This window comes from Macrobrachium rosenbergii, unplaced genomic scaffold (genome assembly GCF_040412425.1).
Source record: "Macrobrachium rosenbergii isolate ZJJX-2024 unplaced genomic scaffold, ASM4041242v1 13917, whole genome shotgun sequence".
Lineage (NCBI taxonomy): Eukaryota > Metazoa > Arthropoda > Malacostraca > Decapoda > Palaemonidae > Macrobrachium > Macrobrachium rosenbergii.
In genome coordinates, this window is record NW_027100728.1 from 513,652 (window position 1) to 537,363 (window position 23,712).

The 23,712-nt window shown below is 39.7% G+C and overlaps 2 long non-coding RNA genes across 6 annotated transcripts in view; one reads left to right on the forward strand and one right to left on the reverse strand.

Annotated features, from left to right (window-relative positions):
- Positions 1–5,597, reverse strand: part of LOC136838088 (uncharacterized) — a 174,848-nt gene extending 169,251 nt beyond the window's left edge. The window contains exons 1-2 of one of the 5 annotated variants that reach the window (XR_010852853.1): positions 5,542–5,597; positions 5,423–5,486 (exon numbers count right to left, since the gene is read on the reverse strand). This is a non-coding gene — a long non-coding RNA (uncharacterized lncRNA). Of the gene's footprint in view, positions 1–5,228; positions 5,258–5,422; positions 5,503–5,541 lie in introns of those variants that run through there. The other 4 variants (XR_010852857.1, XR_010852855.1, XR_010852852.1 and 1 more) reach the window with 4 other exon arrangements.
- LOC136838087 (uncharacterized) overlaps positions 1–23,712 on the forward strand; it is a 147,327-nt gene that overhangs the window by 97,426 nt on the left and 26,189 nt on the right. The gene's annotated exons all lie outside the window — the stretch shown is intronic.

Below are 23,712 nucleotides of genomic sequence, written 5' to 3' on the forward strand. Positions count from 1 at the left end.
AATATCCATCAAATTTCTCTATATACCTTGTCTCTCCTTTAAATTTCTCAGCTTGTATGTCAGTAAATTTCCCAATAAGTTGCATATGAAATAGCATATATCCATCAAATTTTTGCTGCTTTCCCATCAAATTTTGCTGCTTTCCCAACATTCCTACCATCAAAAATCTCCATTACCTTGTCTCTCCTTTAAATTTCTCAGCTTGTATGTCAGTAAATTTCCCTATAAGTTGCATATGAAATAGCATATCTCCATCAAATTTTGCTGCTTCTTTCCCATCAAATTTTGCTGCTTCTCCCAACATTCCTTTTCAAAAATCTCCATCAAATTTCTCTATATACCTTGTCTCTCCTTTAAATTTCTCAGCTTGTATGTCCAGTAAATTTCCCAATAAGTTGCATATGAAATAGCATATCTCCATCAAATTTTGCTGCTTCTTTCCCAACATTCCTACCTTTCAAAAATCTCCATCAAATTTCTCTATATACCTTGTCTCTCCTTTAAATTTCTCAGCTTGTATGTCCAGTAAATTTCCCAATAAGTTGCATATGAAATAGGATATATCCATCAAATTTTGCTGCTTCTTTCCCATCAAATTTTGCTGCTTCTTTCCCAACATTCCTACCTTTCAAAAATCTCCATCAAATTTCTCTGTATACCTTGTCTCTCCTTTAAATTTCTCAGCTTGTATGTCCAGTAAATTTCCCAATAAGTTGCATATGAAATAGCATATCTCCATCAAATTTTTGCTGCTTCCATCAAATTTTGCTGCTTCTTTCCCAACATTCCTACCTTCAAAAAATCTCCATCAAATTTCTCTATATACCTTGTCTCTCCTTTAAATTTCTCAGCTTGTATGTCCAGTAAATTTCCCAATAAGTTGCATATGAAATAGCATATCTCCATCAAATTTTGCTGCCTTCTTTCCAACAAATTTTACCTTGCTTCTTTCCCAAATTCCTACCTTCCAAAAATATCCATCAAATTTCTCTATATACCTTGTCTCTCCTTTAAATTTCTCAGCTTGTATGTCCAGTAAATTTCCTAATAAGTTTCATATGATATAGCATATCTCCATCAAATTTTGCTGCTTCTTTTCCCATCAAATTTTGCTTTCTTTCCCAACATTCCTACCTTTCAAAAATCTCCATCAAATTTCTCTGTATACCTTGTCTCTCCTTTAAATTTCTCAGCTTGTATGTCCAGTAAATTTCCCAATAAGTTGCATATGAAATAGCATATCTCCATCAAATTTTGCTGCTTCTTTCCCATCAAATTTTGCTGCTTCTTTCCCAACATTCCTACCTTCCAAAAATATCCATCAAATTTCTCTATATACCTTGTCTCTCCTTTAAATTTCTCAGCTTGTATGTCCAGTAAATTTCCCTATAATTTGCATATGAAATAGCATATCTCCATCGAATTTTGCTCCTTCTTTCCCATCAAATTTTGCTGCTTCTTTCCCAACATTCCTACCTGTCAAAAATCTCCATCAAATTTCTCTGTATACCTTGTCTCTCCTTTAAATTTCTCAGCTTGTATGTCCAGTAAATTTCCCAATAAGTTGCATATGAAATAGCATATCTCCATCAAATTTTGCTTCTTCCATCAGGGTCCCAACATTCCTACCTTCAAAAATCTCCATCAAATTTCTCTGTATACCTTGTCTCTCCTTTAAATTTCTCAGCTTGTATGTCCAGTAAATTTCCCAATAAGTTGCATATGAAATAGCATATCTCCATCAAATTTTGCTGCTTCTTTCCCATCAAATTTTGCTGCTTCTTTCCCAACATTCCTACCTTTCAAAAATCTCCATCAAATTTCTCTGTATACCTTGTCTCTCCTTTAAATTTCTCAGCTTGTATGTCTAGTAAATTTCCCAATAAGTTGCATATGAAATAGCATAAATTTTGCTCCATCAAATTTTGCTGCTTCTTTCCCAACATTCCTACCTTTCAAAAATCTCCATCAAATTTCTCTGTATACCTTGTCTCTCCTTTAAATTTCTCAGCTTGTATGTCCAGTAAATTTCCCAATAAGTTGCATATGAAATAGCATATTCCATCAAATTTTGCTGGTTCTTTTTTTCTTTCCCAACATTCCTACCTTTCAAAAATCTCCATCAAATTTCTCTGTATACCTTGTCTCTCCTTTAAATTTCTCAGCTTGTATGTCCAGTAAATTTCCCAATAAGTTGCATATGAAATAGCATATCTCCATCAAATTTTGCTGCTTCTTTCCATCAAATTTTGCTGCTTCTTTCCCAACATTCCTACCTTTCAAAAATCTCCATCAAATTTCTCTGTATACCTTGTCTCTCCTTTAAATTTCTCAGCTTGTATGTCCAGTAAATTTCCCAATAAGTTGCATATGAAATAGCATATCTCCATCAAATTTTGCATCAAATTTTGCTGCTTCTTTCCCAACATTCCTACCTTTCAAAAATCTCCATCAAATTTCTCTGTATACCTTGTCTCTCCTTTAAATTTCTCAGCTTGTATGTCCAGTAAATTTCCCAATAAGTTGCATATGAAATAGCATATCTCCATCAAATTTTGCTGCTTCTTTCCATCAAATTTTGCTTTCTTTTCCCAACATTCCTACCTTTCAAAAATCTCCATCAAATTTCTCTGTATACCTTTTCTCTCTCCTTTAAATTTCTCAGCTTGTATGTCCAGTAAATTTCCTAATAAGTTGCATATGAAATAGCATATCTCCATCAAATTTTTTCTCCATCAAATTTCTTCTTTCTCCTTGTATGTCCAGTAAATTTTCCAATAAGTTGCATATGAAATAGCTTTCTTTCCCAACATTCCTACCTTCAAAAATCTCCATCAAATTTCTCTATATACCTTGTCTCTCCTTTAAATTTCTCAGCTTGTATGTCCAGTAAATTTCCTATAAGTTGCATATGAAATAGCATATCTCCATCAAATTTTGCTGCTTCTTTCCCATCAAATTTTGCTGCTTCTTTCCCAACATTCCTACCTTTCAAAAATCTCCATCAAATTTCTCTGTATACCTTGTCTCTCCTTTAAATTTCTCAGCTTGTATGTCCAGTAAATTTCCTAATAAGTTGCATATGAAATAGCATATCTCCATCAAATTTTGCTGCTTCTTTCCCATCAAATTTTGCTGCTTCTTTCCCAACATTCCTACCTTCAAAAATCTCCATCAAATTTCTCTGTATACCTTGTCTCTCCTTTAAATTTCTCAGCTTGTATGTCCAGTAAATTTCCTAATAAGTTGCATATGAAATAGCATATCTCCATCAAATCAAATTTTGCTGCTTCTTTCCCAACATTCCCTTTCAAAAATCTCCATCAAATTTCTCTGTATACCTTGTCTCACCTTTAAATTTCTCAGCTTGTATGTCTAGTAAATTTCCCAATTAGTTGCATATGAAATAGCATATCTCCATCAAATTTGCTGCTTCTTTCCCATCAAATTTTCAACTGCTTCTTTCCCAACATTCCTACCTTTCAAAAATCTCCATCAAATTTCTCTGTATACCTTGTCTCTCCTTTAAATTTCTCAGCTTGTATGTCCAGTAAATTTCCTAATAAGTTGCATATGAAATAGCATATCTCCATCAAATTTTGCTATTCTTTCCATCAAATTTTGCTGCTTCTTTCCCAACATTCCTACCTTTCAAAAATCTCCATCAAATTTCTCTGTATACCTTCTCTCTCCTTTAAATTTATCAGCTTGTATGTCCAGTAAATTTCCCAATAAGTTGCATATGAAATAGCATATCTCCATCAAATTTTTAATTTCTTTCCAACATCAAATTTTTTCTGGACCTTCTTTCCCAACATTCCTACCTTTCAAAAATCTCCATCAAATTTCTCTGTATACCTTGTCTCTCCTTTAAATTTCTCAGCTTGTATGTCCAGTAAATTTCCCAATAAGTTGCATATGAAATAGCATATCTCCATCAAATTTTGCTGTTCTTTCCCAACATTCCTACCTTTCAAAAATCTCCATCAAATTTCTCTGTATACCTTGTCTCTCCTTTAAATTTCTCAGCTTGTATGTCCAGTAAATTTCCCAATAAGTTGCATATGAAATAGCATATCTCCATCATATCTCCATCAAATTTTGCTGCTTCTTTCCCAACATTCCTACTAATAAAAAATCTCCATCAAATTTCTCTGTATACCTTGTCTCTCCTTTAAATTTCTCAGCTTGTATGTCCAGTAAATTTCCCAATAAGTTGCATATGAAATAGCATATCTCCATCAAATTTTGCTCCATCAAATTTTGCTGCTTCTTTCCCAACATTCCTACCTTTCAAAAAATATCCATCAAATTTCTCTGTATACCTTGTCTCTCCTTTAAATTTCTCAGCTTGTATGTCCAGTAAATTTCCCAATAAGTTTATATGAAATAGCTTCATTTGTCTTCACTATCTTGTACAGTTCATTAGCATAGCATGACTGACCAGCAAACAGTAACTTGCCTTACCTAGTAACTCATCTACAAGTGTAGCATTACTAAGCAGTAACCAGTATCAGTAGTAGCTTTCAGTTCAGCTAGTATTCACAGCATTAGTAAGCAGAATTACTAGTTGCCTTTAGTTCATCCAGCATTCTCTTCTAGTGTAGCATTAGCAAGCAGTAATAGCCAGTAGCTAGTGTATATGGAAGTACTATTACTCAGCAGAAAGTATTAATGTCTCTCTCTCTTTCCAGGAGGTATTGAGGCTGGGGATCTCATCCCTGGCCAGTTGTGGAGGAGTTCATAAGGACCTTCCAACCTCTCCTACCCACTGCACCACCTGCCTTCTTGGCCCACTTCCACCTCAAAATTTGCACTATCTCCAATAATTCATTGGAGATATCCTAACAGGCAACTCATGGCAACTGTCCATCCAGGGTATATATAGAAGGTGAACTCAAGTTGGCCCCCATCAGTCTCTAGTGAGCTGTCACAGGAGTAACATGTCTCTCTGCTGGTGCTGTCTTGGGCAGCCAGTATTCTCTGTATATGAACTATGATGTCTGTGTGACCTTTGGTTAAATAAAACACTCTAATGCAGTTTGCTTGTCATTCAGTACCTCATTGAATTACCATTCAGTTGATAATTATCAGGAATTTCACCATTCAATTCATCAGGATAATTAAATAATTATGAATACTTGACAGTTTATTTAAAAAAACCATTACAATAAGAGTAGCATTACAAAAAGAACCTTTACAAATAAGAGTAGCATTACATAAAGCACCTTACATAAGGGTAGCATTACCAAAAAAAGAACCTTTACAATAAGAGTAGCATTACAAAAAAAGAACCTTGCATAAGAGCAGCATTACAAATAAAAATCATTTACAAATAAGAGTAGCATTACAAAAAAAGAACTTTACATATGGGTAGCATTACAAAAAGAACCTTCAAAAAGTAGCATTACAAAAAAAGAACCTTACATAAGAGTAGCATTACAAAAAAAGAACCTTACATAAGGGTAGCATTACAAAAAAAGAACCTTACATAAGGGTAGCTTACAAAAAGAACTAGTAATAAGAGCATTCAAAAAGAACCTTACATAAGAGTAGCATTACAATGTCAAATTTAGAGGGCCCATTCCAGACCCAAACCACATTCCCCTGCCCAGCCAGGTCCAGTGCCAGATCCTGCCCAGCCAGGTCCAGTGCCAGATCCTGCCCAGCCAGGTCCAGGGCCACAGCTCCACCCCACCCCACCCCCAAAAAAAAAAAAAAAAAAAAAATAAAAAAATAAAAAATCTAAAATTTGATTAAATTTGAGTGTATAAGTTGAGGCGTCCAGAAAAGATTTTTTTTAACTGCCCTGGATTACCGGCATCTTATTTAGGTTTTGAAGGTTACCGGCGATCCTCTTGCCTCTCCTCGTTCTCTTGATATCACCTGGGTTCCTCTTTTGCTCTCTCTCTCTCTCTCTGGGTTGCAACATCAGGATCAATCTGTAAATATAGATTAAATAACATTACTACAACAATTCAATAAGGACAACTACTAAAGTGTCATTACACTGAAAATAAAAACCATTATTACAACATTTCAATAAGGAGAGAGAGAGAAAGGCTGACCTTCAAATAAAATAAATATACAAATTACAGATATATCAATAGGAAAAGCAACTCTATATACTTCTGTCCTAATCCTGAAGTTCAATAGAGAGAGAGAGAGAGAGAGAGAGAGAGAGAGAGAGAGAGAGAGAGAGAGAGAGAGAGATAATTTTCATATGAAAAAACAAGAATACAGCAATATTTCATGTATATAAAATGAATATTAGTTGGGAAGTGTCTTTGAAAAAGACCAGAGAGAGAGAGAGAGAGAGAGAGAGAGAGAGAGAGAGAGAGAGAGAGAGAGAGAGAGAGAGAGAGAGAGAGAGAGAGAGATTGTCAAGCACTCAGTGAATGGAAGATTCATGTTCAATCAAAAGGAACAACTAATTGTCTATAAATGAATATTAGTGTCCTGCTTAAACAGTTTTCAATAAATGAGCAAAAAGAGCTGTGTAAAGAGAGAGAGAGAGAGAGAGAGAGAGAGAGAGAAGAGAGAGAGAGAGAGAGAGAGAGAGAGAGAGAGAGAGAGAGAGAGAGAATATTCAGAGAGTAAATATTTGTGTCCTGCTTTTAAACAGTTTTCATATGCAACTTATTGGGAAATTTACTGGACATACAAGCTGAGAAATTTAAAAGAGAGACAAGGTATACAGAGAAATTTGATGGAGATTTTTGAAAGGTAGGAATCTTGGGAAAGAAGCAGCAAAATTTGATAGGAAAGAAGCAGCAAAATTAGATGGAGATATGCTATTTCATATGCAACTTATTGGGAAATTTACTGACATACAAGCTGAGAAATTTAAAGGAGAACAAGGTATACAGAGAAATTTGATGGAGATTTTTGAAAGGTAGGAATGTTGGGAAAGAAGCAGAAAATTTGATGGAGATATGCTATTTCTATGGATATTTCAATGCAACTTATTGGGAAATTTACTGGACATACAAGCTGAGAAATTTAAAGGAGAGACAAGGTATAATGCAGAGATATTTGATGGAGATTTTTGAAAGGTAGGAATGTTGGGAAAGTTGCAGCAAAATTTGATGGGAAAGAAGCAGCAAAATTTGATGGAGATATGATTTCACATGCAACTTATTGGTAAATTTCAAGGAACATACAAGCTGAGAAATTTAAAGGAGAGACAAGGTATAATAGCAGAAAATTTGATGGAGATTTTTGAAATACCTAGGAATTACTGGGAAAGAATCCAGCAAATTTGATGGGAAAGAAAACCTGAGGGAAAATTTGATGGAGATAGAGACCCTTATTTCATATGCAACTTATTGCCCCAACCCTGACATACAAGCTGAGAAATTTAAAAATCCAAGGTATATAGATGCTTCAAGATGGAGACAGTTCAAAGGTAGGAAAATTTGATAAAGAACCCTTCCAGCAGCAAAATGTTGATAGAGATTGCTAGAAACCATATGCAAAAATACCTTGACATTACACTAAAAAAATCCTTCCTCAGGCAAAGATGCTTCAAGACTAACACTGAAAACCTGAGGAAAAGGTTTGATACTACATTCCCAGACCCTTCCAGATAGCACAATGTTCATGGATTGCCCCAAACCCTCACAAAATACCTTGACGTTACACTAAAAAATCCTTCCTCAGGCACAATGCTTCAAGACTAACCTGAAAACCTGAGGAAAAGGTTTGATACTACATTCTGAGACCCTTCCAGATAGCACAATGTTCATGGATTGCCCCAAACCCTCACAAAATACCTTGACGTTACACTAAAAAATCCTTCCTCAGGCACGATGCTTCAAGACTAACCTGAAAACCTGAGGAAAAGGTTTGATACTACATTCAGAGACCCTTCCAGATAGCACAATGTTCATGGATTGCCCCAAACCCTCACAAAATACCTTTACGTTACACTAAAAATCCTTCCTCAGGCACAATGCTTCAAGACTACACTGAAAACCTGAGGAAAAGGTTTGATACTACATTCTGAGACCCTTCCAGATAGCACAATGTTCATGGATTGCCCCAAACCCTCACAAAATACCTTGACGTTACACTAAAAAATCCTTCCTCAGGCACGATGCTTCAAGACTAACCTGAAAACCTGAGGAAAAGGTTTGATACTACATTCCGAGACCCTTCCAGATAGCACAATGTTCATGGATTGCCCCAAACCCTCACAAAAATACCTTGACGTTACACTAAAAAATCCTTCCTCAGGCACGATGCTTCAAGACTAACCTGAAAACCTGAGGAAAAGGTTTGATACTACATTCCGAGACCCTTCCAGATAACACAATGTTCATGGATTGCCCCAAACCCTCACAAAATACCTTGACATTACACTAAAAAATCCTTCCTCAGGCACAATGCTTCAAGACTAACCTGAAAACCTGAGGAAAAGGTTTGATACTACATTCTGAGACCCTTCCATATAGCACAATGTTCATGGATTGCCCCAAACCCTCACAAAATACCTTGACGTTAAACTAAAAATCCTTCCTCAGGCACGATGCTTCAAGACTAACCTGAAAACCTGAGGAAAAGGTTTGATACTACATTCAAGACCCTTCCAGATAGCACAATGTTCATGGATTGCCCCAAACCTCACAAAATACCTTGACATTACACTAAAAATCCTTCCTCAGGCACGATGCTTCAAGACTAACCTGAAAACCTGAGGAAAAGGTTTGATACTACATTCTGAGAAATTCCAGATAGCACAATGTTCATGGATTGCCCCAAACCATCAAAAAATACCTTGACGTTACACTAAAAATTCCTTCCTCAGGCACAATGCTTCAAGACTAACCTGAAAACCTGAGGAAAAGTTTGATACTACATTCCAAGACCCTTCCATACAGCAAATGTTCATGGATTGCCCCAAACCCTCACAAAATACCTTGACGTTACACTAAAAAAAATCCTTCCTCAGGCACGATGCTTCAAGACTAACCTGAAAACCTGAGGAAAAGGTTTGATACTACATTCTGAGACCCTTCCAGATAGCACAATGTTCATGGATTGCCCCAAACCCTCACAAAATACCTTGACGTTACACTAAAAAAATCCTTCCTCAGGCACGATGCTTCAAGACTAACCTGAAAACCTGAGGAAAAGGTTTGATACTACATTCCAAGACCCTTCCAGATAGCACAATGTTCATGGATTGCCCCAAACCCTCACAAAATACCTTGACGTTACACTAAAAAATCCTTCCTCAGGCACGATGCTTCAAGACTAACCTGAAAACCTGAGGAAAAGGTTTGATACTACATTCGAGACCCTTCCAGATAGCACAATGTTCATGGATTGCCCAAAACCCTCACAAAATACCTTTGACGTTACACTGAAAAATCCTTCCTCAGGCACGATACTTCAAGACTAACCTGAAAACCTGAGGAAAAGGTTTGATACTACATTCCAAGACCCTTCCAAATAGCACAATGTTCATGGATTGCCCCAAACCCTCACAAAATACCTTGACGTTACACTAAAAATCCTTCCTCAGGCACGATGCTTCAAGACTAACCTGAAAACCTGAGGAAAAGGTTTGATACTACATTCCAAGACCCTTCCAGATAGCACAATGTTCATGGATTACCCCAAACCTCATAAAATACCTTGACGTTACACTAAAAAATTATTCCTCAGGCACGATGCTTCAAGACTAACCTGAAAACCTGAGGAAAAGGTTTGATACTACATTCAAGACCCTTCCATATAGCACAATGTTCATGGATTGCCCCAAACCCTCACAAAATACCTTGACGTTACACTAAAAATCCTTCCTCAGGCACGATGCTTCAAGACTAACCTGAAAACCTGAGGAAAAGGTTTGATACTACATTCAAGACCCTTCCAGATAGCACAATGTTCATGGATTGCCCCAAACCCTCACAAAATACCTTGACGTTACACTAAAAATTCCTTCCTCAGGCACGATACTTCAAGACTAACCTGAAAACCTGAGGAAAAGGTTTGATACTACATTGAAGACCCTTCCATATAGCACAATGTTCATGGATTGCCCCAAACCCTCACAAAAATACCTTGACGTTACACTAAAAATCCTTCCTCAGGCACGATGCTTCAAGACTAACCTGAAAACCTGAGGAAAAGGTTTGATACTACATTCCAAGACCCTTCCAGATAGCACAATGTTCATGGATTGCCCTAAACCCTCACAAAATACCTTGACGTTACACTAAAAATCCTTCCTCAGGCACGATGCTTCAAGACTAACCTGAAAACCTGAGGAAAAGGTTTGATACTACATTCGAGACCCTTCCAGATAGCACAATGTTCATGGATTGCCCCAAACCCTCACAAAATACCTTGACGTTACACTAAAAAATCCTTCCTCAGGCACGATGCTTCAAGACTAACCTGAAAACCTGAGGAAAAGGTTTGATACTACATTCCAAGACCCTTCCAGATAGCACAATGTTCATGGATTGCCCCAAACCCTCACAAAATACCTTGACGTTACACTAAAAATCCTTCCTCAGGCACGATGCTTCAAGACTAACCTGAAAACCTGAGGAAAAGGTTTGATACTACATTCAAGACCCTTCCAGATAGCACAATGTTCATGGATTGCCCCAAACCCTCACAAAATACCTTGACGTTACACTAAAAATCCTTCCTCAGGCACGATGCTTCAAGACTAACCTGAAAACCTGAGGAAAAGGTTTGATACTACATTCCAAGACCCTTCCAGATAGCACAATGTTCATGGATTGCCCCAAACCCTCACAAAATACCTTGACGTTACACTAAAAATCCTTCCTCAGGCACGATGCTTCAAGACTAACCTGAAAACCTGAGAAAAGGTTTGATACTACATTCCAAGACCCTTCCAGATAGCACAATGTTCATGGATTGCCCCAAACCCTCACAAAATACCTTGACGTTACACTAAAAATCCTTCCTCAGGCACGATGCTTCAAGACTAACCTGAAAACCTGAGGAAAAGGTTTGATACTACATTCCAAGACCCTTCCAGATAGCACAATGTTCATGGATTGCCCCAAACCCTCACAAAATACCTTGACGTTACACTAAAAATCCTTCCTCAGGCACGATGCTTCAAGACTAACCTGAAAACCTGAGGAAAAGGTTTGATACTACATTCCGAGACCCTTCCAGATAGCACAATGTTCATGGATTGCCCCAAACCCTCACAAAATACCTTGACGTTACACTAAAAATCCTTCCTCAGGCACGATGCTTCAAGACTAACCTGAAAACCTGAGGAAAAGGTTTGATACTACATTCCAAGACCCTTCCAGATAGCACAATGTTCATGGATTGCCCCAAACCCTCACAAAATACCTTGACGTTACACTAAAAAAATCCTTCCTCAGGCACGATGCTTCAAGACTAACCTGAAAACCTGAGGAAAAGGTTTGATACTACATTCCAGACCCTTCCAGATAGCACAATGTTCATGGATTGCCCCAAACCCTCACAAAATACCTTTGACGTTACACTAAAAATCCTTCCTCAGGCACGATGCTTCAAGACTAACCTGAAAACCTGAGGAAAAGGTTTGATACTACATTCGAGACCCTTCCATATAGCACAATGTTCATGGATTGCCTCAAAGCCTCACGAAATACCTTGACGTTACACTATAAAATCCTTCCTCAGGCACGATGCTTCAAGACTAACCTGAAAACCTGAGGAAAAGGTTTGATACTACATTCCCAGACCCTTCCAAATAGCACAATGTTCATGGATTGCCCCAAACCCTCACAAAATACCTTGACGTTACACTAAAAATCCTTCCTCAGGCACGATGCTTCAAGACTAACCTGAAAACCTGAGGAAAAGGTTTGATACTACATTCCAGACCCTTCCATATAGCACAATGTTCATGGATTGCCCCAAACCCTCACAAAATACCTTGACGTTACACTAAAAAATCCTTCCTCAGGCACGATGCTTCAAGACTAACCTGAAAACCTGAGGAAAAGGTTTGATACTACATTCTGAGACCCTTCCAGATAGTACAATGTTCATGGATTGCCCAAACCCTCACAAAATACCTTGACGTTACACTAAAAATCCTTCCTCAGGCACGATGCTTCAAGACTAACCTGAAAACCTGAGGAAAAGGTTTGATACTACATTCTGAGACCCTTCCAAATAGCACAATGTTCATGGATTGCCCCAAACCCTCACAAAATACCTTGACGTTACACTAAAAATCCTTCCTCAGGCAATGATGATTCAAGACTAACCTGAAAACCTGAGGAAAAGGTTTGATACTACATTCCAGACCCTTCCAGATAGCACAATGTTCATGGATTGCCCCAAACCCTCACAAAATACCTTGACGTTACACTAAAAATCCTTCCTCAGGCACAATGCTTCAAGACTAACCTGAAAACCTGAGGAAAAGGTTTGATACTACATTCCGAGACCCTTCCAGATAGCACAATGTTCATGGATTGCCCCAAACCCTCACAAAATACCTTGACGTTACACTAAAAAATCCTTCCTCAGGCACGATGCTTCAAGACTAACCTGAAAACCTGAGGAAAAGGTTTGATACTACATTCCGAGACCCTTCCAGATATCACAATGTTCATGGATTGCCCCAAACCCTCACAAAATACCTTGACGTTACACTAAAATATCCTTCCTCAGGCACGATGCTTCAAGACTAACCTGAAAACCTGAGGAAAAGGTTTGATACTACATTCCAAGACCCTTCCATACAGCACAATGTTCATGGATTGCCCCAAACCCTCACAAAATACCTTGACGTTACACTAAAAAATCCTTCCTCAGGCACGATGCTTCAAGACTAACCTGAAAACCTGAGGAAAAGGTTTGATACTACATTCCAAGACCCTTCCAAATAGCACAATGTTCATGGATTACCCCAAACCTCACAAAATACCTTGACGTTACACTAAAAAATCCTTCCTCAGGCACGATGCTTTGTCACTAACCTGAAAACCTGAGGAAAAGGTTTGATACTACATTCCGAGACCCTTCCAGATAGCGCAAGGTTCATGGATTGCCCCAAACCCTCACAAAATACCTTGACGTTACACTAAAAAATCCTTCCTCAGGCACGATGCTTCAAGACTAACCTGAAAACCTGAGGAAAAGGTTTGATACTACATTCAAGACCCTTCCAGATAGCACAATGTTCATGGATTGCCCCAAACCCTCACAAAATACCTTGACGTTACACTAAAAAATCCTTCCTCAGGCACGATGCTTCAAGACTAACCTGAAAACCTGAGGAAAAGGTTTGATACTACATTCTGAGACCCTTCCAGACAGCACAATGTTCATGGATTGCCCCAAACCCTCACAAAATACCTTGACGTTACACTAAAAAATCCTTCCTCAGGCACGATGCTTCAAGACTAACCTGAAAACCTGAGGAAAAGGTTTGATACTACATTCCAGACCCTTCCAAATAGCACAATGTTCATGGATTGCCCCAAACCCTCACAAAATACCTTGACGTTACACTAAAAAATCCTTCCTCAGGCACGATGCTTCAAGACTAACCTGAAAACCTGAGGAAAAGGTTTGATACTACATTCGAGACCCTTCCAGATAGCACAATGTTCATGGATTGCCCCAAACCCTCACAAAATACCTTGACGTTACACTAAAAATCCTTCCTCAGGCACGATGCTTCAAGACTAACCTGAAAACCTGAGGAAAAGGTTTGATACTACATTCCAGACCCTTCCAGATAGCACAATGTTCATGGATTGCCCAAAACCCTCACAAAATACCTTGACGTTACACTAAAAATCCTTCCTCAGGCACGATGCTTCAAGACTAACCTGAAAACCTGAGGAAAAGGTTTGATACTACATTCGAGACCCTTCCAGATAGCACAATGTTCATGGATTGCCCCAAACCCTCACAAAATACCTTGACGTTACACTAAAAAATCCTTCCTCAGGCACGATGCTTCAAGACTAACCTGAAAACCTGAGGAAAGGTTTGATACTACATTCAAGACCCTTCCAGATAGCACAATGTTCATGGATTGCCCCAAACCCTCACAAAATACCTTGACGTTACACTAAAAAATCCTTCCTCAGGCACGATGCTTCAAGACTAACCTGAAAACCTGAGGAAAAGGTTTGATACTACATTCGAGACCCTTCCAGATAGCACAATGTTCATGGATTGCCCCAAACCCTCACAAAATACCTTGACGTTACACTAAAAATCCTTCCTCAGGCACGATGCTTCAAGACTAACCTGAAAACCTGAGGAAAAGGTTTGATACTACATTCCAAGACCCTTCCAGATAGCACAATGTTCATGGATTGCCCCAAACCCTCACAAAATACCTTGACGTTACACTAAAAAATCCTTCCTCAGGCACGATGCTTCAAGACTAACCTGAAAACCTGAGGAAAAGGTTTGATACTACATTCCGAGACCCTTCCAGATAGCACAATGTTCATGGATTGCCCCAAACCCTCACAAAATACCTTGACGTTACACTAAAAAATCCTTCCTCAGGCACGATGCTTCAAGACTAACCTGAAAACCTGAGGAAAAGGTTTGATACTACATTCCGAGACCCTTCCATACAGCACAATGTTCATGGATTGCCCCAAACCCTCACAAAATACCTTGACGTTACACTAAAAAATCCTTCCTCAGGCACGATACTTCAAGACTAACCTGAAAACCTGAGGAAAAGGTTTGAAAATACATTCCGAGACCCTTCCAAATAGCACAATGTTCATGGATTGCCCCAAACCCTCACAAAATACCTTGACGTTACACTAAAAAATCCTTCCTCAGGCACGATGCTTCAAGACTAACCTGAAAACCTGAGGAAAAGGTTTGATACTACATTCCGAGACCCTTCCAGATAGCACAATGTTCATGGATTGCCCCAAACCCTCACAAAATACCTTGACGTTACACTAAAAAATCCTTCCTCAGGCACGATGCTTCAAGACTAACCTGAAAACCTGAGGAAAAGGTTTGATACTACATTCCAAGACCCTTCCAAATAGCACAATGTTCATGGATTGCCCCAAACCCTCACAAAATACCTTGACGTTACACTAAAAAATCCTTCCTCAGGCACGATGCTTCAAGACTAACCTGAAAACCTGAGAAAAGGTTTGATACTACATTCAAGACCCTTCCAAATAGCACAATGTTCATGGATTGCCCCAAACCCTCACAAAATACCTTGACGTTACACTAAAAATCCTTCCTCAGGCACGATGCTTCAAGACTAACCTGAAAACCTGAGGAAAAGGTTTGATACTACATTCCGAGACCCTTCCAGATAGCACAATGTTCATGGATTGCCCCAAACCCTCACAAAATACCTTGACGTTACACTAAAAAATCCTTCCTCAGGCACGATGCTTCAAGACTAACCTGAAAACCTGAGGAAAAGGTTTGAAAATACATTCCGAGACCCTTCCAAATAGCACAATGTTCATGGATTGCCCCAAACCCTAAAAAAATACCTTGACGTTACACTAAAAAATCCTTCCTCAGGCACGATACTTCAAGACTAACCTGAAAACCTGAGGAAAAGGTTTGATACTACATTCCGAGACCCTTCCAGATAGCACAATGTTCATGGATTGCCCCAAACCCTCACAAAATACCTTGACGTTACACTAAAAAATCCTTCCTCAGGCACGATGCTTCAAGACTAACCTGAAAACCTGAGAAAAGGTTTGATAATACATTCGAGACCCTTCCAAATAGCACAATGTTCATGGATTGCCCCAAACCCTCACAAAATACCTTGACGTTACACTAAAAATCCTTCCTCAGGCACGATGCTTCAAGACTAACCTGAAAACCTGAGGAAAAGGTTTGATACTACATTCGAGACCCTTCCAGATAGCACAATGTTCATGGATTGCCCCAAACCCTCACAAAATACCTTGACGTTACACTAAAAATCCTTCCTCAGGCACGATGCTTCAAGACTAACCTGAAAACCTGAGGAAAAGGTTTGATACTACATTCGAGACCCTTCCAGATAGCACAATGTTCATGGATTGCCCCAAACCCTCACAAAATACCTTGACGTTACACTAAAAATCCTTCCTCAGGCACGATGCTTCAAGACTAACCTGAAAACCTGAGGAAAAGGTTTGATACTACATTCAAGACCCTTCCAGATAGCACAATGTTCATGGATTGCCCCAAACCCTCACAAAATACCTTGACGTTACACTAAAAATCCTTCCTCAGGCACGATGCTTCAAGACTAACCTGAAAACCTGAGGAAAAGGTTTGATACTACATTCCGAGACCCTTCCAGATAGCACAATGTTCATGGATTGCCCCAAACCCTCACAAAATACCTTGACGTTACACTAAAAAATCCTTCCTCAGGCACGATGCTTCAAGACTAACCTGAAAACCTGAGGAAAAGGTTTGATACTACATTCGAGACCCTTCCAAATAGCACAATGTTCATGGATTGCCCCAAACCCTCACAAAATACCTTGACGTTACACTAAAAATCCTTCCTCAGGCACGATGCTTCAAGACTAACCTGAAAACCTGAGGAAAAGGTTTGATACTACATTCGAGACCCTTCCAAATAGCACAATGTTCATGGATTGCCCCAAACCCTCACAAAATACCTTGACGTTACACTAAAAAATCCTTCCTCAGGCACGATGCTTCAAGACTAACCTGAAAACCTGAGGAAAAGGTTTGATACTACATTCGAGACCCTTCCAGATAGCACAATGTTCATGGATTGCCCCAAACCCTCACAAAATACCTTGACGTTACACTAAAAAATCCTTCCTCAGGCACGATGCTTCAAGACTAACCTGAAAACCTGAGGAAAAGGTTTGATACTACATTCGAGACCCTTCCAAATAGCACAATGTTCATGGATTGCCCCAAACCCTCACAAAATACCTTGACGTTACACTAAAAATCCTTCCTCAGGCACGATGCTTCAAGACTAACCTGAAAACCTGAGGAAAAGGTTTGATACTACATTCTGAGACCCTTCCAAATAGCACAATGTTCATGGATTGCCCCAAACCCTCACAAAATACCTTGACGTTACACTAAAAAATCCTTCCTCAGGCACGATGCTTCAAGACTAACCTGAAAACCTGAGGAAAAGGTTTGATACTACATTCCAAGACCCTTCCAGATAGCACAATGTTCATGGATTGCCCCAAACCCTCACAAAATACCTTGACGTTACACTAAAAAATCCTTCCTCAGGCACGATGCTTCAAGACTAACCTGAAAACCTGAGGAAAAGGTTTGATACTACATTCCGAGACCCTTCCAGATAGCACAATGTTCATGGATTGCCCCAAACCCTCACAAAATACCTTGACGTTACACTAAAAAATCCTTCCTCAGGCACGATGCTTCAAGACTAACCTGAAAACCTGAGGAAAAGGTTTGATACTACATTCTGAGACCCTTCCAAATAGCACAATGTTCATGGATTGCCCCAAACCCTCACAAAATACCTTGACGTTACACTAAAAATCCTTCCTCAGGCACGATGCTTCAAGACTAACCTGAAAACCTGAGGAAAAGGTTTGATACTACATTCGAGACCCTTCCAGATAGCACAATGTTCATGGATTGCCCCAAACCCTCACAAAAATACCTTGACGTTACACTAAAAATCCTTCCTCAGGCACGATGCTTCAAGACTAACCTGAAAACCTGAGGAAAGGTTTGATACTACATTCGAGACCCTTCCAAATAGCACAATGTTCATGGATTGCCCCAAACCCTCACAAAATACCTTGACGTTACACTAAAAATCCTTCCTCAGGCACGATGCTTCAAGACTAACCTGAAAACCTGAGGAAAAGGTTTGATAATACATTCGAGACCCTTCCAAATAGCACAATGTTCATGGATTGCCCCAAACCCTCACAAAATACCTTGACGTTACACTAAAAATCCTTCCTCAGGCACGATGCTTCAAGACTAACCTGAAAACCTGAGAAAAGGTTTGATACTACATTCAAGACCCTTCCAGATAGCACAATGTTCATGGATTGCCCCAAACCCTCACAAAATACCTTGACGTTACACTAAAAAATCCTTCCTCAGGCACGATGCTTCAAGACTAACCTGAAAACCTGAGGAAAAGGTTTGATACTACATTCCAAGACCCTTCCATACAGCACAATGTTCATGGATTGCCCAAAACCCTCACAAAATACCTTGACGTTACACTAAAAAATCCTTCCTCAGGCACGATGCTTCAAGACTAACCTGAAAACCTGAGGAAAAGGTTTGATACTACATTCCAAGACCCTTCCAGATAGCACAATGTTCATGGATTGCCCCAAACCCTCACAAAATACCTTGACGTTACACTAAAAAATCCTTCCTCAGGCACGATGCTTCAAGACTAACCTGAAAACCTGAGGAAAAGGTTTGATACTACATTCTGAGACCCTTCCAAATAGCACAATGTTCATGGATTGCCCCAAACCCTCACAAAATACCTTGACGTTACACTACAAAATCCTTCCTCAGGCAAGATGCTTCAAAACTACGGTGAAAACCTGAGGAAAAGGTTTGATACTACATTCCAAGACCCTTCCAGATAGCACAATGTTCATGGATTGCCCCAAACCTCACAAAATACCTTGACGTTACACTAAAAATCCTTCCTCAGGCACGATGCTTCAAGACTAACCTGAAAACCTGAGGAAAAGGTTTGATACTACATTCGAGACCCTTCCAGATAGCACAATGTTCATGGATTGCCCCAAACCCTCACAAAATACCTTGACGTTACACTAAAAAATCCTTCCTCAGGCACGATGCTTCAAGACTAACACTGAAAACCTGAGGAAAAGGTTTGATACTACATTCAAGACCCTTCCAGATAGCACAATGTTCATGGATTGCCCAAACCCTCACAAAATACCTTGACGTTACACTAAAAAATCCTTCCTCAGGCACGATGCTTCAAGACTAACCTGAAAACCTGAGGAAAAGGTTTGATACTACATTCCAAGACCCTTCCAGATAGCACAATGTTCATGGATTGCCCCAAACCCTCACAAAATACCTTGACGTTACACTAAAAATCCTTCCTCAGGCACGATGCTTCAAGACTAACCTGAAAACCTGAGGAAAAGGTTTGATACTACATTCGAGACCCTTCCAGATAGCACAATGTTCATGGATTGCCCCAAACCCTCACAAAAATACCTTGACGTTACACTAAAAATCCTTCCTCAGGCACGATGCTTCAAGACTAACCTGAAAACCTGAGGAAAAGGTTTGATACTACATTCAAGACCCTTCCAAATAGCACAATGTTCATGGATTGCCCCAAACCCTCACAAAAATACCTTGACGTTACACTAAAAAAATCCTTCCTCAGGCACGATGCTTCAAGACTAACCTGAAAACCTGAGGAAAAGGTTTGATACTACATTCAGACCCTTCCAGATAGCACAATGTTCATGGATTGCCCAAAACCCTCACAAAATACCTTGACGTTACACTAAAAAAATCCTTCCTCAGGCACGATGCTTCAAGACTAACCTGAAAACCTGAGGAAAAGGTTTGATACTACATTCCAAGACCCTTCCAGATAGCAGCACAATGTTCATGGATTGCCCCAAACCCTCACAAAATACCTTGACGTTACACTAAAAATCCTTCCTCAGGCACGATGCTTCAAGACTAACCTGAAAACCTGAGGAAAAGGTTTGATAAATACATTCGAGACCCTTCCAAATAGCACAATGTTCATGGATTGCCCCAAACCCTCACAAAATACCTTGACGTTACACTAAAAAAATCCTTCCTCAGGCACGATGCTTCAAGACTAACCTGAAAACCTGAGAAAAGGTTTGATACTACATTCGAGACCCTTCCATATAGCACAATGTTCATGGATTGCCCCAAACCCTCACAAAATACCTTGACGTTACACTAAAAAAATCCTTCCTCAGGCACGATGCTTCAAGACTAACCTGAAAACCTGAGGAAAAGGTTTGATACTACATTCAAGACCCTTCCAAATAGCACAATGTTCATGGATTGCCCCAAACCCTCACAAAATACCTTGACGTTACACTAAAAAATCCTTCCTCAGGCACGATGCTTCAAGACTAACCTGAAAACCTGAGGAAAAGGTTTGATACTACATTCTGAGACCCTTCCAGATAGCACAATGTTCATGGATTGCCCCAAACCCTCACAAAATACCTTGACGTTACACTAAAAATCCTTCCTCAGGCACGATGCTTCAAGACTAACCTGAAAACCTGAGGAAAAGGTTTGATACTACATTCGAGACCCTTCCAAATAGCACAATGTTCATGGATTGCCCCAAACCCTCACAAAATACCTTGACGTTACACTAAAAATCCTTCCTCAGGCACGATACTTCAAGACTAACCTGAAAACCTGAGAAAGGTTTGATACTACATTCCAAGACCCTTCCAAATAGCACAATGTTCATGGATTGCCCCAAACCCTCACAAAATACCTTGACGTTACACTAAAAAATCCTTCCTCAGGCACGATGCTTCAAGACTAACCTGAAAACCTGAGGAAAAGGTTTGATACTACATTCGAGACCCTTCCAGATAGCACAATGTTCATGGATTGCCCCAAACCCTCACAAAATACCTTGACGTTACACTAAAAAAAAATCCTTCCTCAGGCACGATGCTTCAAGACTAACACTGAAAACCTGAGGAAAAGGTTTGATACTACATTCGAGACCCTTCCATACAGCACAATGTTCATGGATTGCCCCAAACCCTCACAAAATACCTTGACGTTACACTAAAAATCCTTCCTCAGGCACGATGCTTCAAGACTAACCTGAAAACCTGAGGAAAGGTTTGATACTACATTCAGAGACCCTTCCAGATAGCACAATGTTCATGGATTGCCCCAAACCCTCACAAAATACCTTGACGTTACACTAAAAAATCCTTCCTCAGGCACGATGCTTCAAGACTAACCTGAAAACCTGAGGAAAAGGTTTGATACTACATTCGAGACCCTTCCAAATAGCACAATGTTCATGGATTGCCCCAAACCCTCACAAAATACCTTGACGTTACACTAAAAATCCTTCCTCAGGCACGATGCTTCAAGACTAACCTGAAAACCTGAGGAAAAGGTTTGATACTACATTCCAAGACCCTTCCAATAGCACAATGTTCATGGATTGCCCCAAACCCTCACAAAATACCTTGACGTTACACTAAAAAATCCTTCCTCAGGCACGATGCTTCAAGACTAACCTGAAAACCTGAGGAAAAGGTTTGATACTACATTCCGAGACCCTTCCAAATAGCACAATGTTCATGGATTGCCCCAAACCCTCACAAAATACCTTGACGTTACACTAAAAAATCCTTCCTCAGGCACGATGCTTCAAGACTACACTGAAAACCTGAGGAAAAGGTTTGATACTACATTCCGAGACCCTTCCAGATAGCACAATGTTCATGGATTGCCCAAACCCTCACAAAATACCTTGACGTTACACTAAAAAATCCTTCCTCAGGCACGATGCTTCAAGACTAACCTGAAAACCTGAGGAAAAGGTTTGATACTACATTCGAGACCCTTCCAGATAGCACAATGTTCATGGATTGCCCCAAACCCTCACAAAATACCTTGACGTTACACTAAAAAAATCCTTCCTCAGGCACGATGCTTCAAGACTAACCTGAAAACCTGAGGAAAAGGTTTGATACTACATTCTGAGACCCTTCCAGATAGCACAATGTTCATGGATTGCCCCAAACCCTCACAAAATACCTTGATGTTACACTAAAAATCCTTCCTCAGGCACGATGCTTCAAGACTAACACTGAAAACCTGAGGAAAAGGTTTGATACTACATTCTGAGACCCTTCCAGATAGCACAATGTTCATGGATTGCCCCAAACCCTCACAAAATACCTTGACGTTACACTAAAAATCCTTCCTCAGGCACGATGCTTCAAGACTAACCTGAAAACCTGAGGAAAGGTTTGATACTACATTCGAGACCCTTCCAGATAGCACAATGTTCATGGATTGCCCCAAACCCTCACAAAATACCTTGACGTTACACTAAAAATCCTTCCTCAGGCACGATGCTTCAAGACTAACCTGAAAACCTGAGGAAAAGGTTTAGACATTGTTCATGGACACCTCCATCACAATGTTCAAAACACTCACAAAATCCTTGCGTTACACTAAAAATCCTTCCTCAACGATGCTTCAAGACTAACCTGAAAACCTGAGGAAAAGGTTTGATACTACATTCGAGACCCTTCAGATAGCACAATGTTCATGGATTGCCCCAAACCCTCACAAAATACCTTGGCGTTACACTAAAAATCCTTCCTCAGGCACGATGCTTCAAGACTAACCTGAAAACCTGAGGAAAAAGGTTTGATACTACATTCGAGACCCTTCCAGATAGCACAATGTTCATGGATTGCCCCAAACCCTCACAAAATACCTTGACGTTACACTAAAAAATCCTTCCTCAGGCACTCGATGCTTCAAGACTAACCTGAAAACCTGAGGAAAAGGTTTGATACTACATTCGAAGACCCTTCCAGATAGCACAATGTTCATGGATTGCCCCAAACCCTCACAAAAAATACCTTGACGTTACACTAAAAATCCTTCCTCAGGCACGATGCTTCAAGACTAACCTGAAAACCTGAGGAAAGGTTTGATACTACATTCGAGACCCTTCCAGATAGCACAATGTTCATGGATTGCCCCAAACCCTCACAAAATACCTTGACGTTACACTAAAAAATCCTTCCTCAGGCACGATGCTTCAAGACTAACCTGAAAACCTGAGGAAAAGGTTTGATACTACATTCCGAGACCCTTCAGATAGCACAATGTTCATGGATTGCCCCAAACCCTCACAAAATACCTTGACGTTACACTAAAAAATCCTTCCTCAGGCACGATGCTTCAAGACTAACCTGAAAACCTGAGGAAAAGGTTTGATACTACATTCTGAGACCCTTCCAGATAGCACAATGTTCATGGATTGCCCCAAACCCTCACAAAATACCTTGACATTACACTAAAAAATCCTTCCTCAGGCACGATGCTTCAAGACTAACCTGAAAACCTGAGGAAAAGGTTTGATACTACATTCCCAGACCCTTCCAGATAGCACAATGTTCATGGATTGCCCCAAACCCTCACAAAATACCTTGATGTTACACTAAAAATCCTTCCTCAGTGCTTCAAGACTAACCTGAAACCTGAGAAAGGTTTGATACTACATTCGAGACCCTTCCAGATAGCACAATGTTCATGGATTGCCCTAAACCCTCACAAAATACCTTGACGTTACACTAAAAATCCTTCCTCAGGCACGATACTTCAAGACTAACCTGAAAACCTGAGGAAAAGGTTTGATACTACATTCCGAGACCCTTCCATACAGCACAATGTTCATGGATTGCCCCAAACCCTCACAAAATACCTTGACGTTACACTAAAAAATCCTTCCTCAGGCACGATACTTCAAGACTAACCTGAAAACCTGAGGAAAAGGTTTGAAAATACATTCTGAGACCCTTCCAAATAGCACAATGTTCATGGATTGCCCCAAACCCTCACAAAATACCTTGACGTTACACTAAAAAATCCTTCCTCAGGCACGATACTTCAAGACTAACCTGAAAACCTGAGGAAAGGTTT